Here is a 13,007-nt window from a genome sequence, read left to right as displayed (position 1 = left end):
TTACCTGGCTCGCTGTTGGGCAGGGGAGGGTACCAGCAGCCTATGTTATTTATGTTATAAAATATTTCACCACATTTTTTTGCTTCAAATTTTTTCCTATTTTCCACTTCTAGGTGCATCTTATGGTCTGGTGCATCTTACAGTCCAAAAAATTCCATACTGGACCTCTCTGTGCCTCAGTATTTGCACCTGTGAAATGGGGCTAATAATACCTATGTTATAGGTTGTTGTGAGGATTAAGTGAGTTATCATATGTAAGGCACTTAGAACAGTGTGACTGGAACATTACAGGCACTCTGAATGTGTCAGCTCTTAGGATCAGTGTGTAATCTGAAGAACGTTTGCCACAGATCAGTCTGGTTGAAGTGGAGGAGGGAGACCTGGGAAGGCAGGGTGAAACCAGACATGAGTGTTGTAACAGCATGAGCTCTGCCAGATATGGGATTTTCATATGTGTAAGTCCAGGCCCATGTTCAAGGTACAGCCCATCTCCCTCATCTGCCTCCCACAGAAAGCCTCTCCCAGCTGCCCTGCCCTCTGGGTTGCCAGGTCACCCTGCATTGCTGTTTTATAAATACTGCCAGATATGAGCAGTTACAATTTTATATGCTGCTTCTGCAACTCAACTGTGAGCTCACTGAGAAAGGCAAGAAAATGCCTGCCTAAGATACAGTTAATCCAGCCCCTTTGCACTGCCCACAGCCATGAGTGTGAGGGGTGTATGTGGGTGCATCATAACAGCCTCGGAATCAAACCAGGTGGTCCTGTGTCTTTATTACAGATCTCCTACTTCCCAGGTACATGACCTGGGCAAGTTGCCTAACCTTATTAGACCGCAGTTTTATCATGTATAAAATGGGGACGATATTATCACCTACCCCATAGGGCTGTTGTAAAGATTGAGATGATGCATGAAAAATATTTAGCATAGTGCTCATAGTACACATTCAGTAAGTGGTAACTTTAGTTATGCTCAAGGCAACAAAGAACACTGCTAAGAAATGACCCTATCAGAGGCTCAGTTTGTGGTCTGCCACATATGGGGATGGGGAGGGCAAGGTGAGGCACTCACATGATGGTCTGGAGTTGGAGTGGTCAGTACTTTTGACCCGCCTTCTTTGCCCCACCCAAGGTGGAAGCCCCAGTCATTCAATCCCATCGGAGAACAGGCTTAGTTTGGTAACAAAATACTGAGTACCCACTATGGATTGTGTCAATATCAGTTTCCTGGCTGGGATAGAATGAATGCAAGAAGTTACCACTGAGGGAACCTGGGTGAAGGGTATATGGGAGGTCTGTAGTATGTCTTATAACTGCATATGATTTACAATGATCTCAAAATAAAAGTCACTTAAGAGTACCTAAGTTAACTCTTATGTGTCATGGCCCCCTTTCTCCCTGACTGCCTTCCCAGAGGTCTTGCTTGCCCTGTGTCTGACACTCAACCGCACTTCCATGGAATGACATCAGTGGCCCACCAAACTCTGGTGAGAAAAGAACAGTAATAGGTCACGACTGAGTGTTTGCTGTGTGTCAGAATGGTTCAGAACCCTGTACGTCTAGTGACTCCTTTAATCTTTACAATGACTCGAGATTTTTGTAATCTTTTAATTTTTACAAGTGAGAAAATTCAGTCATTGAGAAATTAACTAACTTGTTCAAGTTGCAAAGCAGAGGTAAAACTTCAAATTTGCAGGACTCCAGAGCTTCCTCGGCCACTATTCTCTTAGAGTTCATCATATCTCAACGATTAAAAACAGCATTTTAAGTGCACTTTCTGTAACTGCGAGGGTCTGTTCTCTGCGTTCATCGGGCCTGCAGGCTGGCCCCCAGGAACCATACAGCAGTGAGGAATGGCAGAGTCAGCCCCTCACCTCTCTCAAGCCTCAGCCCAGTGTCTCCTTGTCCACAAGGCCTGCTCTGACCTCCATGTTAAATGGGTGCAGCCCCCCTGCACACACCTACCCCTACCGGGTGACCAATTGTCCTACTGTACCAGGAACCCAAGGGGCTCCTGAAGTACACGGCTTTTCAGTTTTAAAATAAGGACAGTTCCTGGAAAACATAAAGGAATCTGTCACCCTGCCTTGCTCAACCTACCCGATCTTTCTTCCCTGCAAGCCAAAAAGATATCTAGGGACAATGCATTCCAAACAATAGCAGGTGCAAGACCTTGAGGCAAAACATGCTTGGTGAGTCAAAGGAAGAGCAAGGAGGCAGGTGTGGCTGGAGTGGGGTAAATGAGAGTGTGTTGGGGAATTAAGACAGAGAGTTGGGGGAGGGGCAGATCATGCAGTACCTTGCAGTACTAGAAATTCTATGTATGTTGGATTCTATGTACTTTGAGAATGGAAACCATTGGAGGATTTGAGTAAAGAAGGAACATGATCAGACTTACATTTTTAAAGTATCCCTGTGTTGACAATAAACTGGGATGGTGGAGAAGTAGGGACAGGATATGGACGGAAGCAGGATGAACAGTTTGAAGGCTATTGCAATAATCCAGGTTGAGAGATGGTGACTTAAACCAGGACCATGGCAGTGGAAGTAGTGAGAAGTGGTTCCGAATAGCTCCAAAAGTAGAGCTCATGGGATCTGCTGGTGGATTGAATTTGGGGTGTAAGAGGAAGAGAGGGTGATTCTTAGATTTTTGACCTGAGCAATTGGTGGAAAGGAGCTACCCTTTCTGAGGTGGAGAAAACCTAAGGAGGAGCAGGTTTAAGGGCACAAGTCAGGAGTTCACTATGGGAGGTGTTGAGTGTGAGACTCCTACTGGAAACCAAGTGAAATTTTGAGTTAGTAGCTTTAGATTCGGCCTCAGGTTCTACAGGGGAATCAGGGTCAGAGATACATGCAGAGTCATCACACATTGGTGACCTTTATCTCCACATGACTTAATGAGAACCTTAAGTCCTGGACTGGATCAGACAGAGAAAGTACATTAGTGGGAAAACTAGTGAGACCCTGATTAAGTCTGGTGTTCAGTGGGGAGTACTGTGTACCAATGTTAATTTTCTGGTTTTGACAAATATAGCATGTTAATGTTAGAAATGAACAGGTGAGCTCTCTGTATTATCTTTGCAACTTCTGTCTAAATCTAAAATTATTTGGAAATGGAGAGGAGAGAGAGAGAGAGAGAAGAAAAAGAACCAGCAAATACAGAGGACTCTCTTAAGACAGAATAGTTTGTCTGTGGATGACTTTTGGGATCTGCTGAAATGCTACCATGAAAACTTTCAGCTCTTTGGGAAGAGACATTTTTTCTCTGCTCTAAAGCAAATATTTTTACAGAAGATAATTCATTAATCCTTTTAGTCATTTATACCTTAGTACTATAACAAGTTTATCAGCTAGTTTTTTATTATTATTATTTTTTTTTATTCCTCAGCTAGTTTTCTGAGAGCAGGTAGGACAAGAAGGGAGGAAGTCAGGGTCGCTTTCTTCATAGTTTGGTCTAGGACTAGACTTCTTGAGTGAGGTACTTTATGCCTGTCTAATTTTGCTTTCAAACTTTACACTAGTGTAAACTCATATTATTCTTAGGCATCTTCCATCCCCTCTTTCTCCTTTCCTTTCTCCCTTCCTCCCTTCCTTCTTTCCTTTCCAATGATTGCTTACAAAATAAGCAAATATTGGGGCAGAAACTTGTGTCCTCCCCTGGTTACAAGAGCTTTTAGAAAGTTGCAGTTTTACAACTATATGCTTTGCTCCTGGCAGTAACTTCAGGATAACCCGCTGCGGAAAACTGTGTCTGAAGCTCTCAGATAGCACTGCCTGGCCAGAAGATGGTGTCAGGAGTGACAGTCTCTCCGAATTTACATGTTCGTGTCTTATCTCGCTCTCACAGATTCTTGAACATTTTGCTACTCCTGTTATTTAGAATGAGAGTATTGGATTCCTGGGAGTAGAGTACCCATAATAAGGTGAGATCTTATTTTTTAAGAGGCAGTTCTATGCAGCCTGTTTTTCTGAGTCAAAGACCCTATGTGGAACTTTATAATCCAATTTTTATGAATGTTTTATGAATGAAAGCAATAAATGTATTTTGAACTAACTGTATTTTAAATAAGGAACTTCACAGTGTTACAACACAACAAAATTTTGTCTTTTCAAGGATGAAATTATACTTAAATAATTTTGTTTTTATTCATCAAAGCAAAAACCTTTAACATCCAAAGGCAGAGGGAAACATAAACTAGCCAATTAGTAACTGTGTAATTTCTACTAAATTTTAAAATACAATTGAATTCATTATCACATATAAAGTCCTTAGCTCCATAAAATGTGCATTGTTGTTTTTTATATTTTTAAAAATTTATAAATTTATAAATTTATATTTTTTAAAATTTTTATATTTTTAAATTTTTAAAAATTCAACCATAGAATTCTTTTCAAATTTATAATACTGTAATGGGTCCTTTGTGACACTTGCACACCAAAGTCCTTGGCATCTGAGGCCCATCATTGCCTTTAAGGCCACTTTATAGAAAAATGAGAACCTTCTCAAGGCCTCATTAAACAGAAACACAAAACCTTTTATGTCAGTTGGATGTTTAGCCTTAAAAGCACAGTGCTAGTGGAACCAAGAATCCTTGTTTCATCTGTCATTTCAAATGCCACAATTTTACCTGGAAAAAAAGTGAGTCCTTAGTTTGCCTTCCCTCACTGGCCTGGATAGTCAGGAAAGCCCTCTCTGGGAAAGTGACATTTAAGCTGAGATTGTGGCCAGGGCCAGGCTCATGGGGGTGTGACCTGTGTGGCCAGACAGGACCTCACAACTAAGAAGGCCTGCACTTAGTTTAATACCCCACTGTTACCATCTTGAAATTCTTAACAATTTTTGAAGAGGTCCTGATTTTCATTTTACCTGAGGTCCTGCAAATCACGTAGTCAGTTGTGCCTGGTATGGACTGGTGCTCTGTGAAATATTTGTTGAGTGGATGACAAGAGAAGCCAGGTGTGCGCAGAACCTGCAGATGGAGGTGCCAGTCAGAAGGATCAGCAGGCACCAAGCCTGGCACTGACAGCGAACTCAGCATGTGTGAGCTGGGCTGCCACGTGGCATGCGTTCGGGGCATCCCTCACCCCGAAGCCTACCGAATGCCCTCGCTGAGTTAGGCAATGCACAACCTGCATGCTTGCACACGGGGGCCCTGAGTGCGAGCAGCAGAAAAGGCAGTGTGACTGGATCCTGGCGAGGTGGAGGAGAGCTGGTGTAGACAGGTGACTACAAGGGGGAGGAGAGAAGAACGACATGAAACGGGAGAGTCAGACAAGGGCCAGATCATTCAGAGTCTCATGGACCCTGAGGATGGGCTTGGATTTTATTGAGATGAGATGGACGCATGAGTTTTAAGCATGAGTGACATGATCCGGTTTACTTTCAATCAAGATGACTCCAGTTTCCCTGTGAAAAAGGGAAGGAGGCAGTCAGAATGAAAGCAGGTAGACTGGTTAATAGCCCCGGTTAGTGAGAGCGCCGTAATGGCTTGGACTGTGGTGGCAGCGGCAGAAAGTGAAGTGTGAACCTATTCAGTACATATTTTAGAACCAGTAGTAGCATTTCCTCATAGTATTCACATCTGTTTCTGCTGACAGTTACTAATCTGGTTTGTTCTACGTCACAGGAAGTCACTAAATTCTCAAGGTCATCCGGTGTGTCAGAGCTGATGGAGTCCTCTCTGACTCACCTTTTTGAGAGCACACAACCGCATCACAGATTTGGGTTTATTCAATTTAGATTTCGAAGTCATGCTCACACATGAAACAGGGAACCTGGCACTTGTGGATATATTCACATATGGTTATCAAGAGTCTCTGTCGTATCAGTAGGAAATGAAACCATTAAAAATAAAACTATTGAAAGTATAGAAGACAGGAACTGCTGTATCATAATGACTGTGTTCCCATAGTGATACCACAAGACACACAAAAACCTGGGGCCACTTTGCAGTCAGCACACAGCTGTGGATTGACAATGAGCTTGCTGGTACATGGTGGGAGTGTGCCTGTAGCTATGAGTCCTTCTAACAGGCAAAAGCACTCGCCAATTGCAGGAGGCTGATAGCTGCCATAGAATTCAGCTAGCTTAAAAGCACCCTAATACACAATTGTCAAAGATTTAAGAATATAAAATAAAAATCAAATTGAGCACCTTGAAGGTATGCGACTTTGTATGGTGCCAGATCCAAAATCAACCTCCTGACTAGCAGGCAGCTGAGGAAATAAGGTCGCATTAGTGGGATTTGTCCTTGACCCAGGTGTCCAGCACCTTCAGCAAATCAAGCTGTCTGCACTTCAAAATGCATTGAAGGTAGCATCAGCGGTGCCATTCATTTGAACTTGAATCATGTTTTACGGTCATCAGGCTCCTCTTTCCAGCACTGGCATGTTGGGTAGAGAGGTGTGACAACTACTTTGCTGAGTGCAGGACAAGGAACACAAGGATGAAAAGCAACAGGGCTGCGGAACGCCTGGCAGGAGAGGGAAGCCCATAAACCAACCTGGTGTGTCACGATTAGACCCAGGGTGGCGGGGATGGGGGTCAGCTCAGGTACACAGGAGGCAGAAAAAACCATGATAATTTTGGAAAACAGTCCTACAGATGGGCAGATAGCCACAAACAAGAAGACAGTTTTTATACCCTAGCCTGGTGTGAGAGAGAATGCTAAGGCTTCCAGCATAGACAGAGCATCAGGAGGAGAGAGACAGTTGCTGCCTGGAAAACTAGAGCTAGAATGCATGGTTTGGTCTAGCCCAGCCACCCACTAGCTGTAGGACACTGGGTATGTATGTCCTTTAAGCTGTCTGAGTCTCAGTTTCTTTCATTTGTCACCAAAGACCAATTCTAACTATTTGTCCTACGTGTCACTGCTGCAGCATTTGACAGTGGCACCCACCTTGACTGTAAAGCGCCTTCCTTTGTCTATTGACTTCCTTAACCTCCTGGTCTATGGGCCTCTTACCACTCCGACAACTCTTCATTAATTTCCCTTCTAGTGCTCAGCTCCTAAATGCCTGTGCTCTCCAGCACTGGTCCCTCTTCCCATACTGCACTCTGGGCAATCGGTTCACATCCAAGCTCTGACCACGAACATTTTTTTCCCAAATCTCCATCTCCAGCACCAACCAATCTCAGGGTCCTTGGACAAAGGCCTGGCCACTTCAGCTTGATACAGGACAACTTGGACAGGCCACTCTTGCTTAAGAACGTCCCATCAGGTTGGCTGAGATGTTGCTGGGCTGCTTCTGGACTTCTTCCTCTGCCCAGCCCTGCTTTCCCCTTCCTCCTCACACAGCCTTGATCTCTTAATAGCTGTCTTGCACTCCGAAGTCCATCTCAGTGTCTGAGTCAAGAGAAAGCAACTTGCAACACGGCCTAACGCCATATAGCGTATAAGTGGTCAGGCTGGGCTCTTGAAACCAGCAGTCTACCTATAATCACAACCCCTCAGCAGATTGCAAAGTCTTCTTCATAGGATAAATACCAGTTCCTTAGGGTGACATTCAAGGCCCTTTATAATTTGATTCCAATCTTCTTTGCTCACCTCATTTCCTACCACTCCCCATGACAGGCCCTATATTCCATTGCCATACCAAGCATTTGTTCAAGTGGTATTTTGACTGGAATGCTCTTCCTCCTCCAAACAAGGCCCTCCCAAGTCTAGCTCAGACATCACCTCCTCTGGGAAGCCTCTCTGAGACCCCTAGAAAGCAAGGAACAGAACGGGATAGTGCATGCAGCCTGGGAACCCGTCAGGGTTTTGAGTTCAGATTCCAGCTCTGTGACAAAGTTGTTGTGACACAAATGATGTAACATCATCTCCTACCTATAATATGGGGAGGATAGTAACTACCTCACTGGATTGAGAATTAAGTAAAATTTATAAGTCACCTAGCTCAGTGGTCCTCAACTTTTAATGGGCAGAGATAGCTTGGGCATCTTGCAAAAATGCAGATTTTGAGTCAGTGGTTTTGGAGTGGGGCCTGAGATTCAGGTACATTTCTAAAAGCACCCAGATGATGGAGATGCTGGTGTTTGGTGGTCCACGCTTCGTGTAGCAAGGACCTCGCCCAGTACCTGGCACTGCACAGGCGTTCAGTGACGTCTGCTTCTCCTCACCCCCTTCTTTACTTCTTTCTTGGTGCCCCTAACATTTTGCTCACACCACTTTCATAATGCTAACCATATCATGCTTTACTTAGTTGCTATATCTGTGTCTTCCACTAGACTGTGCGCAGTTTAATAATAGAAACTGCATTATTTTCCTCTCAATATCCCCAGTGCCCAGAAGAGGGCCAGGTATATAAAAAGAGATCAATAAATGTTTGATGAACTAAGCCTATAAAAAGGAAATTAAAACATCAACTCTGCCTGTCCCAACAAGTTGTAATGAGCAAGTGTGATAATTTGGGAGAGCGTGGAAATGTATTGTGTGGTACAGACATAGAGTATTATTACCCATCTGCTTTCCCCTCTGCAGAAGTTTAGATTTGTGCAGCTAAAGCATGTTTGCTCATGGCAGTTGCTCAGACTCCGATGATTATAAAAATTCAGATTCATCCGTAGTTTAAAAATAAACCGAATTCTCTTGGGATAACAACTGTGGTATCTTTGCCTATGGTAAGAAAGTAATTATAATGATATAAATGAAAAGCATGTATTTTTCAGTCGATCAGGAAGCAGGCACTGAGTACCTCTCTCCAGGTGGCACTGGGCTTTGAGTCTGCCTCCCACACAGGAGAGTGACATCGACCTTATCATCTCATGCCCCTTTGAAGATGGGGAGGTAAGAGGAGAGAAAGCGAGGTCACAACAGTGAATGCTTTCCCTACAATGAGACCTACCTATGGATATGAGTGAGAATCAGAACAGCAGCAGCTGCACACATCAAACTCACGGAATCAGGCTAAAAAAATGTGACATCTCTATTTCTACATCAGGAATGGACTAGCCAACGGGACCGTAATATTAGACATCTGTTCATTCATGTTCCCTCTTTCCTGGCCGAAGTCTGGGTAGTCACTATCAATGCTAGCCTCCATAATTGCCTCTTTACTTCCCCAACTGACCAAATTCCCCCATCTCCTGGTCTGAGGCTTCTCTCTCTCATTAGTTCTTTAATGAGGTTACTGAAGAGGCCTGTTAACAAAGAACTTCCTTTTGGCTTATGCTTTGATCCGTCAAGTGTAGATTTTATAGTTCAAGAACTCACACTTATTTCCAGTCTTGATGGGGCCCTCCCTGTAGCAGCCAAATAGAAAGTAGGAACTAACATTTATTTATCTGTCATTAGCAGTCTCCTGGGGTCAGTGCCTTGCAGGGTGAGGAGGTTTGGGGCAGAGGTTTAACGATTCCCCTCCTCCACCTCCATTCTGGCAGTTTTCAAAAGCAGCAGCCTTGTAAACATGTTTTAAAGTTAGAAGTTACCACTACAGTTAACGGTGTGGTGAAAAGACTGTAGAGGAAGTGATGGACACTCAGTGGTCAGACCCTGAGACCTACAGAGAAGGGAGGCAAAGGATAGCACTGATTTTTCTGTGCATCACACCCCAGCCCGCCATCAACCTGGAACAGTCCCAGAACCAGCAGCGCCAGCATCACCTGGAAATATGTTAGAGATGCAGGCTCTCAGGCTCTACTTCTAGTTTTGAATCAGAAACTTGTGGCCCAGTAATCAGTGTTTTAACAGGCCCTCAGGGAGAGTGTGAGGTGCAGTAAAATTCGAGATTTATTGACTCCCGACTCCTCCCCAATACACACCCCCACCTACATGCAGGCAGACCATTTCCTGGATGGATCCCCTCCCCTCAGCCCCCATGTTAGGAAGTGACTTTCCCCTGCCAGCCTCAAGGATCTTGTTTTATTTATATCCATATTCTCTTGTCAAGTACACTGAGGTGTTTAATTCATGGCTAATGAGCTAAACTGAACCATATATGTAGGGATAAGTTCGTTTATACTATTCCTTAGGTTTCTACAATTCTGCAGTTCCCAAGATCTCCCTTTCCCATAGTTTCTTTTCCTCAGAGGTTTTTTTCCCCCTCTTCCCCATCTCCCAAATTTGAACACATAGAGCTCTCAAAGGTCCTGAAGTGCAGTCTGTTCTTTCCTGTCTAAATTCAGTTCCTTGAAAATACTCACACTGTTTCAGTATCACTCTGCGGTATAATTTCCAGCCATAGAATTCCCCCTGAAGGTCCCAGCATGTCATACTCAACATGGCTAGCCCATGCTCTCTCCCCACTTCATTCCTGCCCACCCACCCGCCCCCACTTGTCTGATCTCATTCCTTCCAATACTGGTTTCACCTTCTCTCTCACTTTGGCTCCAGCTCCCACTCGTACTGATGTTCCTGAATCTCTCCTCCATCTGTTGTTTCAATTCCATTCCCTCCGATCGGAACTACAATAAAGTCTTCATTCCTGGGCAGTTGTGATTGGCTCCCAACTCTTCTCCACCTCAAGTCTCTCTGAGCTCTGATCCAACCCCAGGACATCACTATCAGACTAATTTTCATAAGACACCACCATGGCCCAGATAGGAAAGGGAACACGGCAAAACAAACTACCACGAACATTACATGTCCCCTGTACCTAGGAATGTTAACGGTCCCTCCCCATAGAGCCGGTCCACCGACATCAGCCTTATCCTTGAGCTAGCCTCCCTCTCTCCTCACTCACTCTAAATTTTTCTTCCTTCCCTTTCTGCCTGCCCTCTGGAACTCAAAAATTTTTCTTCCTCATGTAAGCCACTGGACTTCCAGCTTATTCCCACATCCCCTCAGGAACACCTTTTGGCAATCAAAATGGCCTGAGAAAGGACTTTGCTGAACCTAGTTCTTTTTTATATATATATATATATATATATAATTTTTTAATTTAATTCTCGTTCAAGTACAGGTTTCTGTCTTATATTCCCAACCCTGCCCGCCCCCCGCCCCATTGAACCTAGTTCTTTAAAGACAGTTTTTTTCTCCTAAAAGGAGTTCTATTGACTGCTTTTAATCTTAACTATGTATTTTTTCTCCCCACTACAGGATGATGAAGAATCAAAGAGGTTCAGACTGCAGAAGGATCTCAATGACACTTGGCCTAGTCCAGTTCTGCCCTTTCTTAAAAATCAGCCTTTCGGGGTGGTGGGGAGAAAGGGCAGAACTGGAATCTGGCTGACCACACTTCCATTGAGAAAGCCAAACCCCCTTCCTTTCCAACGCCCCTAGAGCAGCGATGTTCAACCGGTGTGCCACAGCACACTGATGTGCTGCAAGAATTTTAAAAACATGCAATATCTGTTTAGTCAGGGGCCCTTAGATTGTTTGTATTAAAAAAATGACAACAGCCAACACAACAGTACCCATCTGGTGTGAATGGACCAAAATTATACCTATTTTTTGTCAGATGGGCAAAAGGTATATTTTTTGGTGTGCTGCAGGGTTTTAGTAATTAGTTTATGTGTGTCAGGAGATGAAAAAGGTTAAAAATCACTGCACTAGACAGAAGGCAAAAACTGAAGACCCAGAGGCCAAGAGACACTCTGGCAAAGAGAAACCTCCTAACTAAGCAAGTAAAAACCTAACCATTTCCAGGTAAGGCGTTCCTAGGTTTGCTTGGGATGATAAAATTGTTTTCTTAGTGAGTATGCATCTTTTAATTCTCGGAAGATTTAGAATTAATAGACATGTAGGGAAGGCTATCCAACCTAATGGTATGATATTTTTGTCTTATGGGATCTACATATATGGTATTTTTAGTACTTTCAATGTTTACTTGTATTCAATAGAAATTCTTTTAATGTTTAATAAATTATGTGAAAATTAACCTTGCAACACTGATTTACAGCATGTAATTAATTGATTTAGACTTGATTTTAAGTTAAAAATCTTTTAAGCCCTGGCTGGTGTGGCTCAGTGGATTGAGTGCTGGCCTGTGAACCAAAGGGTCACAGATTCAATTTCCAGTCAGGGCACACACCTGGGTTGCAGGACAGGTCTGCATTTGGGGGCACGCAGGAGGCAACCACACACTGATGTTTCTCTCCCTCTCTTTCTCCCTCCCTTCCCCTCTCTCTAAAAATAAATAAAATATTTTAAAAGTTATATGCTATATTGTGAACTTAAGAGAACTTACAACATGTATTTGTTTAATTTGTTGGTTTTATGAGAGTTACTTAAGAATTTGGAAGGATTTTTTAATCAGAAAATTGATGTTTCAAAAATATTCAATTATTAAATTAATATGTACAATTTAAAATGATTAAGTGGATCAGACATCAATTTGCTAGACTTATAAATGGAATTAAGAAGTGGATATATTTAGCCCTGGCTAGTGTGGCTCAGTGGATTGAGTGCCAGCCTGTGAACCAAAGGGTCACAGGTTCAATTCCCAGTCGGGGCATATGCCTGGGTCCCCACTGTGGGGGTTCACGAGAGGCAATCACATATTGATGTTTCTCTCCCTCTCTTTCTCCCTCCCTTCCCCTCTCTGTAAAAGTAAATAAGTAAAATCTTCAAAATAAAAAATAAAAAATGGATATATTTAGAGGCTTCAGCACAAATTTTGAATTTGAAAGTAATAAATATTAATCTTTAAAAAACCAAAGTAGCTTCTAAGTAATCATTTCAGACTGAAAACTCTTAATACATTTTAAAAATCCTTTCTTTTTTAAAAAAAATACTACCACAGAGAAATGTCACAAGGAAATACCCATATCTATAAATGTGAATTCTTCTCAATAGTGAATTACCAAGAAAAGAGAATTTGAAACTGTCTAAGTAGGCAGCATTTGCAGTTTGGGAAAGAGTCAGAGGTTTAAAAAAATAAAAAAGAGAATGTGAACCCTGACTTCTCTCTTTCCAGACTTGTTTCTCTGGTTGCCTCCAGACTTTCAGCTAACGCTCCTTGCACCACCTTCAACTTTGCATTTCAAAAACAGCTCATTGCTTCTTTATCCCACCGCTCTACTCTCCGCCTCAGCCAAAAGGCTTCCCTTCAGATTTAACATGTTT

The sequence above is a fragment of the Sturnira hondurensis genome, unplaced genomic scaffold (assembly GCF_014824575.4).
Source record: "Sturnira hondurensis isolate 20B ecotype Veracruz unplaced genomic scaffold, ASM1482457v3 Scaffold0006413, whole genome shotgun sequence".
Taxonomy (NCBI): domain Eukaryota; kingdom Metazoa; phylum Chordata; class Mammalia; order Chiroptera; family Phyllostomidae; genus Sturnira; species Sturnira hondurensis.
This window is presented reverse-complemented; position numbering follows the sequence as displayed.